Here is a 16,871-nt window from a genome sequence, read left to right as displayed (position 1 = left end):
TTTATTTTTATTGTGGTAAAAATACACATAACATAAAAATTACAATCACCTGGGACAACATTAAACGCACCAACATTCGAATTATAGGGGTCCCAGAAAAAGAAGAGAAAAAGGAAGGGACTAGGAAATATTTGAAGAGATTATAGTTGAAAACTTCCCTAATATGGTAAAGGAAATAGTCAAGTCCAAGAAGCACAGAGAGTCCCATACAGGATAAATCCATGGAAAAAATCGCCAAGACACATATTAATCAAGCTATCAAAAATTAAATACAGGGCTTCCCTGGTGGCGCAGTGGTTGAGAGTCCACCTGCCGATGCAGGGGACACGGGTTCGTGCCCCGGTCCGGGAAGATCAAAATAACTAAGGTTATTAACTAACTAACTATAACTAAGGTTTGATTTTGAAATTAGACAAAGTGATTTAAATTTAATTTGGGATAACAAGAAAGGAAGATTAATCAAAATATTTGGGGGTAAAAAGTCTTTAAGATAATCCTAAGATTGCATCTGAAATCTTCAGATATTGGGACTAGAAATTATGTACAAAGGCTCCTGTTCATCACAGATTTAAAATAGGGAATAGTTGGAAGTCATCTAAATATATAATAGGGGTATAGTTACATTATTCCATATGCTGCAAAACTATGAAGCCACTAAAAAAACAAACAAAACAAAACCACTAAGAATATTTAAAGACATGAGGAAATGTTCACATGAGAAAAGTCAAAGGGGAGGGGAGCATGAACAAACTATTATCAGTGCGTTTCCAAATTTGCAAATGTATCATATTTTTGAAATGAACACCTGATATTGTTAACCATGGATATCTTTGGATGATGCTTACACATGACTTGTTTTCTTCCTCCTCCTCTTCCCTCATTCCTCTTCCTCCTTTGTTTTCTAAAAAAGAGAAAGCATTACATTGAAAAATCAGAAAAAAGTAACTTTAAGAAAATGAGGGGCTTCCCTGGTGGCGCAGTGGTTGGGAGTCCGCCTGCCGATGCAGGAGACACGGGTTCGTGCCCCGGTCCGGGAGGATCCCACGTGCCGCGGAGCGGCTGGGCCCGTGAGCCTTGGCCACTGAGCCTGCGCGTCCGGAGCCTGTGCTCCGCAACGGGAGAGGCCACAGCAGTGAGAGGCCCGCGTACCGCCAAAAAAAAAAAAAGAAAGTAAGAAAGAAAATGAGAGTATGTTAGATATGGCTATTAGGTGGTTACTGGTGCCAGTGACGCCGGGTTTTATTTCCAGAACTAGGAGGCTAGGAGGGGGACGCCTGAACAGACAAGGGAGAGGGGGCATCAACGCTGAACTGGGTCCTCAACAGAGAAGATGAATGACAATATGCGGACAAACTGAAGCAGTCGCATTGACTCGTGAATCTTCTATTGTTTTCAGCAGTCTCCTGAAAAAGCAAGCAGCTGAGGTGTCCGTAAAAAAAGTAGTGAAGCTTTGGACAGAGGGGCTGGGAGAGGAAACCAGGGCCCTTCAAAGAGCTGCCGTGCAAGGGCCAGCACCGCGGACTCGGAGGAGACCCTAGGCTGGTGTGTGCCTGCAGAACAAGCTCCGTCAGGGCACTAGGTGGGGGGCACGGGGGGCGGGGGGTTCCAGATCCGCAGGTCGGGTCTACAGTGCTCAGCGGGCCACGTCTAGCGTGGAAACGGCCAGCCACCAAGTGGGTCCAGACGCCTCTTTAAAGCATCCGGGTCTTAAGCACACTTCCTAAGCAGGGACGCTGCTGTTGGTTCCTGCTCCTGGCATGATGTCACTGTCAGCCAATCTGAAGTCAGCAGCTCCTCTCAGGAGAAGGAGTTAATTAGGAATTAATTAACTCTTCCTAAACCATAGGGGAAGGCAAAAACAGTGCACGTCATCTTTTTTGGCTTCTCTTTGCCAGGAGAGTGAGCAGGTGGGGTTGGAAATAAACGGAAGACCAGATAGTGCCAGGTTTTGTAGATATAGGTATAGCTATGATTTTTTTAACTTATAAATGTAATGTATGTTCATTCAGAAAACTGTAAAAAGAATCACTCGTATTCCACCGCCTAGAGTTAATAATATTAAACATTTCAATGCAGTATCTTCCTACATTTTTAAACTCAGAGAGATATTTACTGAAATTAACTCACAGTACAATTTTTGTAGCATTTTTCATCCATTTACTGTGATAGTGAATAGTCTTCAAATGCAGTAGTACTTAATGGCTGCAAAACTTTTCAACTAAATGGGCATTCCGTAAGTGCCCCATTTTCCAGTATATAAATCAATGAAAAAAACATGATTTTTATCATTTTTACTGGCTGCAAGGAATTGTATTGTATGGATATATCATAATTTATTTTTAAAGTGCCCTGATCACGATTGAAAATAATACTGCAACGAACACCGTTATATGTACATTGTATATTTTGATATATACATTGTCCAATTACTTCCTTAGGATAAATTCCTGGAAGTGAAATTCCTGTGTCAAAGATTAAAATACATGTTCCCAAACTGCTCTCCAGACAAGGTCCCTGAGAGTGTTCAATTCTCAACATCCTAAACAAACATGGGTGTTTTCAATCTTTCACATCACTGATAATCTAGTACAGAATGATAGGTAGCTCATAAATCTTTTTCAAAATTCATCTTCTCATTACTAGTGATGTTGACCATGTTTCCATGTATTCAATGGCCTCATATTTCTTTTCTGAGTTCTGTGTCTTCTTTGCCCATTTTTATATCAGGATGTTTGTTTTTTTCTAATCTATTTGCAAGACCTTTAATCCAACTTGACGCTGTTTTCTTGACTCCTATTTATTTACTTACTTATTGGCTGAGCCACATGGCATTCGGGATCTTAGTTACTTGACCAGGGATTAAACCTGCATCCTCTGCTGTGGAAGTACGGAATTTTAACCCCTGGACTGCCAGGGAAGCCCCTTGACTCTTTTTTAATAGATACATAAGTGGGTGCATGGTTTTCTTTTAATATGCTATTTTTTGTCGAGCTTTTGTTTCAGGGTTCAGTTACTTTTGTAGTGTAATTGGACAGCTTTTCTATTTTTTTTTCTGTGCCATGGAATAGTTTATGTGGTATGTTCTGGAAAGTTTAAAGAACCAGAGTCATTATTGGAGGTAATTCTTTGACCACTTTAAAAATATTTTACATAATTATTAGTCAATTCAATTCAACTAATCTATGCTTTACTAAGTATTAAAATTTTTAATTATTTTTAGTTCAAAGAGTTAAAGCTTCAATTGAAACTTTATTACAATATCTTTATTAATTTTAAAATTATGCTGTATAAAAAATAAATAAAATTAAATTAAAAAAATTTTTTAAAGTTTTAATTAATAATATTCACTTGGGAACAAATGTAACTTCAAAGGAAGACATTACAAGTTAAATTTCTCTCTCTTCTCTGCCCCCAACCACCTACTTTCTCTTCCCATAAGCAACCATTATTACTGGTTTATTATGGATCTTTCCATAGATATACTAAAAACAAGCACATTGCTTTATTTTTTTTTAAATTTATTATTATTATTTTTTTTTGTGGTACGCGGGCCTCTCAATGTTGTGGCCTCTCCCATTGTGGAGCACAGGCTCCGGACGCGCAGGCTCGGCGGCCACGGCTCACGGGCCCAGCCGCTCTGCTGCATGTGGGATCTTCCCGGACCGGGGCACGAACCTCTGTCCCCTACATTGGCAGGCGAATTCTCAACCACTGCGCCACCAGGGAAGCCCTGGTTTTTTTTTTTTTTAACCACAGAATAGTGAGCCATGGCTGCTGAGCCTGCGTGTCCGGAGCCTGTGCTCCACAACGGGAGAGGCCACAGCAGAGAGAGGCCGGCGTGCCGCCAAAAAAAAAAAAAACAAATAAACAAAAACCCAAAGGTTTGGCGGTGGCTCCCGTTCTCTCCATTTCTACATCAGCTCGGTTAGGGAAATGGTGACACACTGGCAATAAGTCCTTTTGTGCAAGACCTCCGAGATGGACCCCACTCCCTTTTGGCCCACTGGGCTCCGCGCTCTACCCCTATCTAGTCTTCCTCCGAGTCCATGAAGGCAGACCTTAAATCACAGTGGATTGGGTTCCAACAGTTCATCTGGAGGATAGTTGTTCCAAACTTGAAACATACAACCCGTAAAGTAGTAGTTTGCTTCTATTGCCTTGGAATGAGTCCATTACTGACTCTGTCCCTAAAAGTTCCCTCCTTTGTTTTCCTCTTCCTGGGCTGTTTCTGGTACATTCTGGGCTCCCAGCCTGCTGGGTTAATCCCCAACAGTTCATTCCCTGTCATGTGTTTATCATGTTTTTTTCATGCTTCCTTAATTCAACAGTTTTTGAGACTCTGCCAGGTACTGAGATCCATGCCAAGGATAATAGGCAGATAAGTCCTTGCCCTCAAGAAGCTCACAGTCTAAGGGAGAGATAGGTAAATAAAATATATTGTGAATGCTTAGTGCGAACATTCTGCTGGAGGCCAGAGAGGAGTGGGGGTGGGGTGGTGAAGGCAGGGGGTTCCCTACAAGGAGGAAGGAAGGATGAGCAGGAGAGGGTGGGACCTGGAGGGAGAATGGGGTCACTCCTGCACTGTCTGGATTGTATGTTCCTTGAAGGCTTTTGGATACATGGATTTTGTTTCCCTAATATAAACCTACATAGAGTTATTTACTCCTAGGACCAGTGCAGCATAAAGAATTGGAGGCAGAAAACCTGGGTTCATCATCTCTGGCTCCATTACATACAAACGTGACCTTGGCCAAGTCAGTTAACTTCCCTGAGACTTAGTTTCCTCATCTGTAAAATGGTAATAGTCATTCCCAACGTATAGGTTCATTATGAAAATTCAATGAGATAATCTATGTCAACAACGTAGCAGAGGGACTTCCCTGACGCAGTGGTTAAGAATCCGCCTGCCAATGCAAGGGACACGAGTTCGAGCCCTGGTCCGGGAAGATCCCACATGCCGTGGAGCAACTAGGCCCGTGCGCCACAACTACTGAGCCTGCGCTCTAGAGCCCGCGAGCCACAACTACTGAGCCTGCTCGCCTAGAGCCCGTGCTCCGCAACAAGAGAAGCCACCGCAATGAGAAGCCTGCGCACCGCAACGAAGAGTAGCCCCCGCTCGCCGCAACTAAAGAAAGCCTGCGCACAGCAACGAAGACCCAATGCAGCCAAAATAAATGAATAAATCAAATAATAATAATAATAATTTAAAAAAAATACCTAGCAGAGTAGCTGACCCAAGTAGGAATCAGCATGTAGCAGCTGTTGCTGGTATTGTTTCAGGCTCAGATTCCAAGAAAATAGGCTCATCCATCCCACCCCTCACATTCTAAAATGAGGGGAGGGACCCCAATGCAGGGTGTGTTAAGGGAACTGACAGCCTGTGTTGCAAACCTCATCTCACCACCCTCTTCAACCGATAAGAGAAGTTGGGAAACCAAAGGGCAGGGCTGGGATTAGAGAGAGGATTTCTCTGAGGAGCATTGTTGGAGTTCTGTGGGTCCCATCTTTCCTCCCGATCCCTTTAGCCCTCAGCTGCACTTCCACAACCACAGGGAGTGAAAGACATGCTTTTTTCTTCCCCCAAGACTGAGACAGGGATTTCACTGGGACCACCTGGGGTACTTCCTACGTGACCTCTGGAGCTCAGAGGTCACAGTGCGCTGGCGTCTGACCGATGCTTGAAGCATCAGGTTGGGAGGGTCGGCGCTTGGCTGATGGCAGAGGAGAGAGAGGCAGCTGCATCAGCGACAGCCCGGCCTCACGAGGATTGTCAGAACAAAGTCTGTGTGAATCTCCCGGACCTGAGGTGGTCTGCGTAAGGAAGTGCCTGGAGTTGTCTTAGGTTCTGCCCCAGGGGGCCAACCAAGGGGAGAGAGGGATCCTGACATAAAGAAACTGCCGGGTACCTCCACTGCCCAGGGACTGCTAGAGTCCCGAGCAATCAGCTAGAGAGGCACCCACCCACCATAAGGGAACTGCACATCAGAAAGCCAGAAATAGGGGCTGGGAGGCACCTGGAAGAACCGTGCAGCGCGCTCCATGGCAGAAAGTCAGCTCTGAACACCTGCGAGGCCCAGAGATCACCCAGGTCACCATCGTGACCGAGGCATCCTCAGAAGACCCTGCTTTCCCCCACTCTCCTACTCTGACGTCCCTTCATTCCCCATTCAGGCAAGAGGGGGAGAAAGCAAGGCAGAGGGGTGGGGAAGGAGCTGGCCCCAGCCCCAGACGCCCTCAGGCCGGAGCGGGGAGAAAGTGGTAACTTCTAATCAAGTTAGAAACTTTGATGGGACATAGTGATTATTGAATCAAGGCTGCTTTGGGACCCAAGAAGAGTGTAAACAGGAAAGTCATGGGACTTGCCAGGGCTTTCATCCAGGAGAGATTGGTTGCTTCTCCTGAGTTTGCTTGTTCAAATTCATGATGATTTTACTCTCAGAGTTCGCTAACTATACCACTCACTAACACCAGTGCTTTACACATGCTGATCTCTTGGCCTGAGGTGCCCTCGTCACACTTGTCCTCTTAGCAAAACCCTGTCCCCATCCTAATGCAAGGCATCATGGTCTCCTTTTGAGATCCTTCTTGAAACCCTCTCTACCTGCTTTCCTTTGTGGAGGGAGAAGGGCCGCACCTGTTTGATTCCAGGTCAGTACCTACCAGTGCCCCAGCTTTGGAGGAAGATGCTATTCTTTTATCTTTCTCTCTCTCCCTCCCTCCCTCTTTCTCTATCTATATATACAGAAAAAAAAAATATATATATATATATATATATATATGTATATTGCCTTTCCCATACAGCAAGTTTTTTAAATTTAATTTTTATCGTGTATTAGAGTATAGTTGATTTACAATGTTGTGTTAGTTTCAGGTGGACAAAAAAGTGGTTCAGTGATACATATACATGTATCCATTCTTTTTCAGATTCTTTTCCCATATAGGACATTACAGAATATTGAGTAGAGCTCCCTGTGCTATATACTAGGTCCTTGTTGATTATCTATTTTACATATGATAGGATATATATGTTAATCCCAAACTCCTCATTTATCCCTCCCCTCCACGTTTCCCCTGTGGTAACCATAAACTTGTTTGCGAAGTCTGTGAGTCTGTTTCTGTTTTGTAAATAAGTTCACTGGTATCATCTTTTTTTTCAATTCCACATATAAGTGATATCATATGATATTTGTTGCACCATACAGCAGTTTTTTTAAAAAAAACAACTTTATTGAGATATAATTTACCAACAATAAAATAAACTCATACTAGATCTGATGAGTTTTGACAAACATATAAACTCATGCAATCACTACCACAATCAAGATGTAGAACATTGCCATCACCCCAAAGTTCCCCTGTGCCCCTCCCCAGATAGTCTCCACACCCCCACCCAGCCCCAGGTAGCCCCTGATCTGCTTTCTATTACTTCACATGAGATGGGTCTTTCCTAGAGCTTCATATAAATGGCATAATATGTGATAATTCAAGAAAAAAAATCTGTCTAGATGCAAAAACTCCAATTTCTTTCTAGAAAATAAGAAAGTCAGTTTAAATGGTGAATCATTTCCTTCTAACAAGCAAGCCAATATTCATTCTTTCTAGAGAGCAAACGCACTGAAATGTAGTGGTTTTGACTGCATATTCCAATTAGCTCCAAATCTCTGTGTCTCCTCACGCATCGCCCCTCCTTCAATTTCTCTGTTGCCATTTTCCTTTGATATCTTATTTATTTTACTAGAATATGAAAATGCTATTGGCATTCTGCTTTTGGGTATTTCTAATTTCCTTGGATTTTTGGACACAGATTGATTTTTCATGGGCTAATATGTCTTCAGGATTACTTTGCTTGAATTTGGTCTATTCGTTGATCTAAAATGGTTTTGAAGCCTTTAGGAAGAATAAGGCAGATGCTAAACTACATGGTGAATGAGAGTCACCGGGGCTTTTTGTCACTGTGGCGGGATTGTGTGCATTTCTTCTAATTCCAATCTTACACTTTTCCCTGTCCCTACTGTCCCTTAAACCTAAATTCTATAGGGCAGGGGCAAGTTGGCCCTTTCCCCACTGTTCTCTCTGACCTCCTGAGTGGGGCAAGGAGGGAACTTACCAAGATGACCCCAGAGGTGATACCAGCTTCCTGGTTCTAGCACCTTCCACATGCAGAAACATGCAGCAGACAGAACTGGGCCGCTGACTACCCGTGACCTTGGCTGAGAGGGCACATGGTCCCCTCACCTCCCAGCCTCCAGCCCTTCTGACACCCTGTATTCAAAGCATCACTTCTTAGCTCCCAGCTCTGGTACCAGCCAGAGGAGGTATCTGTCTGGGGGGTTCAGCCCCCTTCTCCCTGGAATTCTGCCCTGGGGAAGGAGTGCTAGAGGCCAAGATAAGCAGAAGGCAAATATTCTTCTCATTCCCAGCTTTCTCTTTTTTTTAACCTATCCTGATTCAAGCGTTTTGCTATTGGCAATTACCTATTTTTCAAAGACATTTCTGCAGTGATCACAATATTGATGTTTTACTATGAGTCACTAACCCTGGTGGTGTCCCCATGTGGGATGTCTGCTCCGGTCTCCATGATGTCCCACTCTGAGAACAGAACCCTTACTTCCTGCACATTCACACTATGCAGCCCAGCCCCTGGCCCCAATCCTTGACGTCAGACACACACACCTTAGTGAAATTGGGCCAGATGGATTCTCTTGCCTGGACATTTGAAATTAGGATTGAAAGAGGGCTAGTCTGTTTCTGTGTCACCACAAGAAACATGGGATGGCCAGTGCTCAGAAAGCAGAGAGAGTTTTTCATGGAGATGGAAGGAAATAGCCTTTAGATGGATGCAGATGTGGACATGGGTGACCACGTGATGATGTGGGAGGGAAAGCACATCCACATCCAGAGAGAAGGAGAGAGGCTGGGAGAGAGGGAAAGAGGGGGAGAGGGAGAGAGAAATCTGCTGCTCAGATTCTGTTGGTTTCCTAGTTCCTAGTTCCAGCCCAGCTGTTCTTTTGTGTTAGCTTTTATACGACAGCCCGGTAAACGTGAATGAACTTCCTGTTTTTGCCTACGGTAATTTGGAGTAGTAGTTTCCTGTTCATTTGAAGCCAAAAGACTCTGAATAAGATGCAACCTGGTATCAGGAAATGAAGTTGCACATAACCACAGAACTGGCCCATTTCAGGGCTTGGGAACGGAAAGGATCCCTCCATCCAGGGACACGGAGGAATGTTAGTGGAACAGAGACTAAAGCAGCCAGTGAAATTAGTGTCAGTTGTTTCAGGGACTTCAATAATTTTCCTTTTGAGGCTGAGACTTTAGGAGGCTCCAAAGGCCACCTTGAAGGATGTCTGACCGTGCTGGCGACTCCTTGGAACTTCAGTATGGTGCACAGGAGACATGCACCAGTCTGAGGCTGCCTAGCTTAAAATGGATGGGAGAAAACAGGTCAGTTATGCAACTCTGTTCCTGGAAGTCCTTTCTGCTTATAGTATAGGAGCGGAGACCACTTTGGGTCCGTTTTCAAAATTCATCATAGGACTTACTGAGCTGCAGCACTTCCATTCTGCAGGACAACCTACATTGAGAGCTAAACGTGGTGAATCAGTTATGAAACAGTGATGTCCTAGTGGTTGGAAAGAGGACATCTGGGATGTGCCAGGGGTGTTGGGGAGTCCTGATCTTTCCACGCTTCTTCCAAGTCTGTCTGCTGCACCGTCCTGCAGGACAGGGGTGATGACACCTGCCACTGTGAGGCACTCCTTAGGACAGGTTTTGGATGCTCTATTGAGCTAAAGAGGTGAAACAGGCTCTCCGCTGCCCTCTTGCACCCTAAGGTGAAACCCATTAAGCAGAGAACTGGGCACAGCCCTTCTAAGAAACTGAAGCCCACCTCTGACTGCCCAGCTGAACAAGACGTCTAGAAAAGCATCCTGCAAGTTGAATCTCTCTAACTTAACAGGCTGCCAGTTAAGGTGTTACAGGCATTACACTGCCAGGAAGCCTCAAGCCTGGAGAACAGGGTCTTTGGAGGGACACAAATCCATGCCACAGGGCTTTTTGATCCTTCAGGCAAACCGAGGCTCCAGCTCAGAGGCTGCCGGCTCCATTCAGAAGGTGTCACATGCCCCACAGCTAACTCCTTCCCAGTCTCCTTCCAGGGGTGGCCCTGGAGGACCCAGGACAAGGGCCAGGTCCTCGGGGGAGGAACCTGGAGTGGCTCTACGGGAGAACCAAGGAGCTCCTCCTGCAGGATTCAACAGGTTATGGCCACGCACTTCATCAGATAACCAGCGACCAACTTGGGGCTGCTGTCTTGGAGGCCCCCTCCGTCTTCATTTTTTTTTTTTTTTTTTTTTTTTTTTGCGGTACGCGGGCCTCTCACTGTTGTGGCCTCTCCCGTTGCGGAGCACAGGCTCCAGACGCGCAGGCTCAGCGGCCATGGCTCACGGGCCCAGCCGCTCCGCGGCATGTGGGATCTTCCCGGACCGGGGCACGAACCCGTGTCCCCTGCATCGGCAGGCGGACTCTCAACCACTGCGCCACCAGGGAAGCCCCCGTCTTCACTTTTAAGTGGAGGCTTTGTGGGTTTTGTCTGGTCTCTCTCCCTGCATTCTGTATCAGATGGGATATAGATGGCACGTTTTTGTCATGTCCTCTACAGACTGAACAGGCTTGGGACTGACTTGGAGAAGGAGGTGTTGTCTGGGAATAGGGCCTCAATGGGAGAGGTGAAGGTGTTGACATAGGCAGGCACAACCATTCTGTGTGACCCCCTGCCATGGAATGAGGCAGGACTCCAGGCCCCGACAGGCCTGGTTCATTTTGTTTTCCTGGAAATTTTGAATTGAATCAAAGAAGAGCTAATGGATTTCTCTGTGTGGCCCAACTACAAAGTATACCAACAAGGCCAGAAGGCAACGGGGTCCCTCGTGACCGTGAAGCAGCCACACGCACAGAGCAGCAGAGACAGAAGTCTACAAAGAGAGAAGGAAGCACCTTTGCAAACGGGAGAGAGAGACAGAGACAGAGATAAAGATAGAGAGATACAGAAAGTTAGAGAGACAGGGAGACAGACTGACTCATGATTGCTTTCCTGCTGTTTGTTTCCTGGGGGGAGGTGTGGCACCTTGCTTTGGGCTCCATCCCTGATACTCCCTCTGCCTTAAAAACAAACTTTTAGTTGTGAAATAATTATAGATCCAGAGGAAGTTGCAAGACAGGACAGGGAGGTCCCATGTGTCCATCAGGGTTTCGCCCACGGTTACAATTTGCATAACTGTAATATAATAGCAAAGCAGGAAAATGACATCTGTATAATGTGTGCTATTTTATCACATGTGTGGATTTCTGTAACCACCACTGCAGCCAAGAAACACAACTATGCATCCCATAAAGATCTCACTGCTACCTCGATATAGTCACCCCTCCTCCCACCGTTCCTAATCCCCAGCAACTACCAATCTGTTTTTCATCTCTACAATTTCATTATTTTGAGAATATTCTACGAGTGGAATCACAGTTTGTGACTTTCTGAGACTGGCTTCTTTTCCTCAGCATAATTCCCTTGAGATCCGTCCAAGTTAGGGTGTGTAGCACTAGTCCACTCACATTGTTGATGACTAGTAGCCCATGGCACGGATGGACCAGGGTTTTTTTAACCATTCACCCAGGGAGGGACATTTCGGTTGTTTCCAGTTTGGGGCTATTATAAATAAAGCTGCTGTGAGCATTTGTGTACAGGTTTTCGTGTGAACTTGTATTCATTTCTCTGGGAATAATGCCAGGAGTGCAATTATGGTGAGCGTATGTTTTGTTTTTGTTTAAGAAACTGACTATTTTCTGGAGTGACTTACCATTTTATGTTCACACCAGCTATGCATGAGAGTTCCAATTTCTCTGCATCCTTGCCAGCATTTGGTATTGTCATTTTTTATTTTACCTGCTCTAATAGGTGTAGAGTGATATCTCCTGGTGGTCTTAAATTTCATTTCCTTTATTGCTAGCAGTGTTGAACATTTTTTCACAGGTATGTTTGTTGTCTGCATGCCCTAGTTGATGAAACGTCTCTTCATATCTTTTGCCCATTTTCTTTTTTTAAAATTTATTTATTTTATTTATTTATTTTTGGCTGCATTGGGTCTTCGTTGCTGTGCGTGGGCTTTCTCTAGTTGTGGCGAGTGGGGGATACTCTTTGTTGCGGTGCATGGGCTTCTCATTGCGGTGGCTTCTCTCGTTGTGGAGCACGGGCTCTAGGTGCGCGGGCTTCAGTAGATGTGGCACATGGGCTCAGCAGTTGTGGCGCACAGGTTTAGTTGCTCCACTGCATGTGGGATCTTCCCGGACAAGGGATTGAACCCGTGACCCCCGCATTGGCAGGCGGATTCTTAACCACTGTGCCACCAGGGAAGCCCTGCCCATTTCTAACTGATGTGTGTGTGTGTTTATTATCAAGTTTGTTTGTTTGTTTGTTTGTTTGTTTTGGATGAGGATGCATCTCCTCCAACATCTTTTTTTTTTTTAGTATTTAATAATTGAATTTATTTATTTGGTTATTTTATTATTGGGGTAGAGTTGTTTTACAATGTTGTGTTAGTTTCTACTGTATAGTGAAGTGGAGTTCCCTGTGCTATACAGCAGGTTCTTACTAGTTATCTATTTTACACATATTAGTGTATATATGTCAATCCCAGTACTATCAAGTTTTGATATAAACTATCTTGTTTTGTTAACAAGTTAGAAATGGGCTATTGTTACTTGCAAACTTATAGGTAGTCTACTTTGTATTTAGTGACAATCATAATAACATCTAATGTTTATTGAGCACACACTGTGTCAGGCACTGTCCTAAGTGACTCCCAGGTTTTAGCTCACTGGATATCCGTTGTTTACAAACATCATATATTGTTGTTCTAAACATTACCCGCTGTTACAATTTCGTTTACAAATAACTGTCAGCATAAACAGACAGCTCTGGCATTGCCTAAATTCAAATTGTCTGAGTTTATTGTGTTCCAGTTGATTGAAAAAATTCTAAGCCACTGATACAGAAGTCAGGATAGCTGCTCTTCAAGTGAAATAACAGTGTTCACAGTTAAAACATATCACATAGTACACACCTTTGTATTTGTTTTAAGTAAATATCTGACCATGTTCAGTTCAACACATTCTACAAAAAAACAATCCCTCAAACTTTAGTCTTCTCCTAAAACAAGGGCAGAAAATAAATGCCCATTTACATTCCATAGGGTTTTTTTATGCTTTTTTAACATCTTTATTGGATTATAGTTGCTTTACAATGGTGTGTTAGTTTCTAGTGTACAACAAAGTGAATCAGCTACCTGTATGCCTATATTCCCTCCCTCTTGAGCCTCCCTCCTATCCTCCCCCATTACATAGTTTTTATTTTTATTTTTATTTTTTTGCGGTACGCGGGCCTCTCACTGCTGCGGCCTCTCCCGTTGCGGAGCACAGGCTCCGGACGCGCAGGCTCAGCGGCCACGGCTCACGGGCCCAGACGCCCGGCGGCACGTGGGATCTTCCCAGACCGGGGCACGAACCCGTGTCCCCTGCGTCGGCAGGCGGACTCTCAACCGCTGCGCCACCGGGGAAGCCCCATTACATAGTTTTTAAAAACCCGCCTTGGTGTGAGCGAAGCAGATACACATGCAGTGATCAGCTATTCTGAGTTCCCGGATGAGGCTGGGACCATACTTCCTGAGGTTTGGAAAGAGATGGGAAGTTCGTTCAGGGTCCCCAAGGCGACTGCATAGTTGGCCTTACAGTAGAACCACCCCGTGACGGGCAGGGCCCCTTTGGGGACTGGACACATTCCTCCGTGCCCCGGGGCTGTCGGTGTGAGTTACTGGTGAGTCATCGAGCAGGACTGCCCTTGGGCACCTGGCTTCTGGGTGATCGGTCATCTGTGCTGCTGCTTCTTTCCACACTTCCCATCAACGGGAAGCTGCGGAGCCCATTCCCACATGTTAGACAGTCACGTTTCCACCCTTGCAAGAGGCAAGTGCCTGGGGTCCCCACGGTGCAGCCGGGCGGCACATGGGATTCAGGCAGTGGCCACACATATGCCCAGGCTGGTCCCAGCGCCATTGCCACAGTGGAGGGTGGTGTCAGCGGGGTGAAGCTGCAGATCTGCGCATCGTGGACCCAAGTCACTTTGACCAATATCCAGCTGCTGCGTTTGGATGGATTGATCGCAATCAGCTGTCCCAACCCCCAGCAGACCCAGCAGGTCCGGGAACATCCTCTGCCCTGCCCATCTCTCTCAGCGAAGTTCACGGCAGCTTTGGACACTGCGGTGTGAGGAGCGCGCAGCCTCCATCTGTTCCCTGGGCCGCCCCCCAGCCCTCTTTGAGCCTCCCAGCTTTGACCTTGCTCTTTTCTCTCCTCACCCTTGGTCCTTTGGACCTGATGCTTGGTCCATTTTCTTACAAACCATGTTTCTTTCTTTTTCCCGTCACTGCGTTGCCTTATGCCACCTCAGGGAAGCAGCCCTGGGACTCCCCCTTCCAGCAGGGTTCCAGGGGTGGTGGTTCTACCCAGCGCCCCTCTTCCCAATGTTCTTTTCTCTCCCCCTCCCCCCAGTTCAACTCCAGGCCTCACCACTTACCAGCTAGGCTGTTTGCAAGTTACCTTTCCTATCTGACTCTGTTTCTTTTATAAATGGGGTCCTTTTTTGTGAGTCCCTTTCTCACAAGGCTGCTGTGACATTTGTGGATTATGTTACACCAGGGGTTGTGAGGAGAGGGAAAGGGGAATTCTTGTTTAATGGGCACAAATTTTCAGTTCGGGAAGATGAAACGTTCCGGAGATGGATGTCAGCACATCATTGTAAATATATTTATATAGCCCATCCCATCTTAGTACTCGGATCGTACCTAGATAATTCTAGAAATGGGCAGCCCTCCCCCTTTCCGTCCCCCATCTTGGTCTCTACTCGCAGGTCCTGACGAGCTGTCCCCCACCCCCTTGCCCCAGCCCCGCCCTCTTATCAGTTAGTCAGGGGGACTCACAGAGCACTCTTCTTCCCCAGCAGCGGAGGACCGCTCACTGGCTGCCATCACCATGGCAACTCACTGCCTCCTCCCCCCTCCCCTCACTTTCCAGAGCCCACGGATTTGTGGAGTTCCAGACTTCTCAGGGCTGGGAGGGAAGAAGAAAGAGACTGGGGGAGGGGAGAGAAGCTCCCCGGACTGCAGAGGCAGCCACGGGGTTCAGGTTGGCTTGGAAACCCGATCCCAGCCAGGTATGCAGTGTGGCCTCTGTTGTCCCCGCCTGTTGAGGAAACCTTTTAGGTATCCCTAGGCACCCCTGATTCCCTCTGAGATGGGCCAGCGTGGGGCCCGAGGGTGGTGGGCTAGTGGCGTGTGGCGTGCACGGTAGGTAAGCGTGATGTTCAAACAGAAGATGGGTCTCTTCTGCTGCTCTTGCAGCACTGCTGGTTCTATCTATGATCACACGATAGAACCAGTGGCGATGAGCTTTGCAAATGCCAAAGGCTGCCGGGGGGCGTTCGTTATTCTGGCCACTCCCAGTGTGGTTGGCCAGAGCGGAGCAGCCTAATGAAAGGTCTCCCCTCCTGAAGTGAAGTGGGGGGCTTGGTGATACGTGTCCACATGGGACCTCCTGGAGGGCAAGACAGGGGCAGTGGACACGAGATGCCAACCCGTGAGTCCCAGCTGTGGGGTGCAGCCCGGGGGTCAGCGCCAGAGCTTGAGAACCCACCTGTTCCCCAGCTCACCTGCAGAATCAACACACACACGTCTTATACATGCAGGACCTGTGACATGCAGGTAAAGCATGGGCTGGATTCGAGGTAACTTTTTGTCATGATGTGCGTTCCCAGTCGGCAGGGCTGTGGTGGTAGAAGGTGAGGGTCCGTGAAACAGATGGCGGTTGAACAAACCCTCCTTTTAAAGGGTGAAGGCATGGAATTTGGACCCAGGCTACAAAGTGGATGGACCTTGAGGACATTCTGCTGTGTGGAGTAAGCCAGACACAAAAGGACAAATACCAGATGATTCCACCTACATGAGGTAATACATGAGGTAATGAGTTTGCTGGAATAGGCCGATTCAATGAGACAAAAAATAGATTAGAGCTTACTGGAGGTTGTGAGGAGAGGGAGAGGGGAGTTAGTGTTTCATGGAGACGGAGTTTCAGTTCGGGAAGATGAAAAAATTCCTAAGATGGGGGGCAGGGTGATGGTAGCACAACACTGTGAATGTACTTAATGCCACCGAACGGGACACTTAAAAATGTGAAATGGGGCTTCCCTGGTGGCGCAGTGGTTGGGAGTCCGCCTGCCGATGCAGGGGACACGGGTTCGAGCCCCGGTCCGGGAAGATCCCACACGCCGCGGAGCAACTAGGCCCGTGCGCCACAACTACTGAGCCTGCGCTCTAGAGCCCGCGAGCCACAACTACTGAAGCCCGTGCTCCGCAACAAGAGAAGCCACCGCAATGAGAAGCCCGCGCACCGCAACGAAGAGTAGCCCCCGCTCGCCGCAACTAGAGAAAGCCCACGCACGGCCATGAAGACCCAACACAGCCATAAATAAATTTATTTTTTTAAATGGTCGAAATGGTAAATTTTATGTTATGTGTATTTTACCACAATAACAAAAATCACTCCCCACGAAAAAGGGGGGGGGGGCTTCCCTGGTGGCGCAGTGGTTGAGAATCCGCCTGCCGATGCAGGGGACACGGGTTCGTGCCCCGGTCCGGGAAGATCCCACGTGCCGCGGAGCAGCTGGGTCCGTGAGCCGTGGCCGCTGAGCCTGTGCGTCCGGAGCCTGTGCTCCGCAACGGGAGAGGCCACGACAGTGAGAGGCCCGCGTACCGCTAAAAAAAAAAAAA

The 16,871-nt window shown here is 46.8% G+C and overlaps 1 long non-coding RNA gene across 2 annotated transcripts; it reads left to right on the top strand.

Moving 5' to 3' along the window:
• Positions 1-15,149: 15,149 nt before the first annotated feature.
• On the top strand, positions 15,150-16,018 carry LOC136794620 (uncharacterized). Of its 2 annotated transcripts, none has more exons than XR_010841655.1 (3): positions 15,150-15,259; positions 15,750-15,829; positions 15,933-16,018. It is a non-coding gene; the product is annotated as an uncharacterized lncRNA (long non-coding RNA). The 2 variants fall into 2 exon arrangements; XR_010841654.1 differs by having other exon boundaries at positions 15,750-15,806; positions 15,933-15,977.
• The last annotated feature ends 853 nt before the right edge of the window (positions 16,019-16,871 follow it).

This window comes from Kogia breviceps, chromosome 8 (assembly GCF_026419965.1).
Source record: "Kogia breviceps isolate mKogBre1 chromosome 8, mKogBre1 haplotype 1, whole genome shotgun sequence".
Lineage (NCBI taxonomy): Eukaryota > Metazoa > Chordata > Mammalia > Artiodactyla > Physeteridae > Kogia > Kogia breviceps.
The sequence above is the reverse complement of the archived record's forward strand: the minus strand, read 5'-3'. Positions and strand labels throughout refer to the sequence as shown.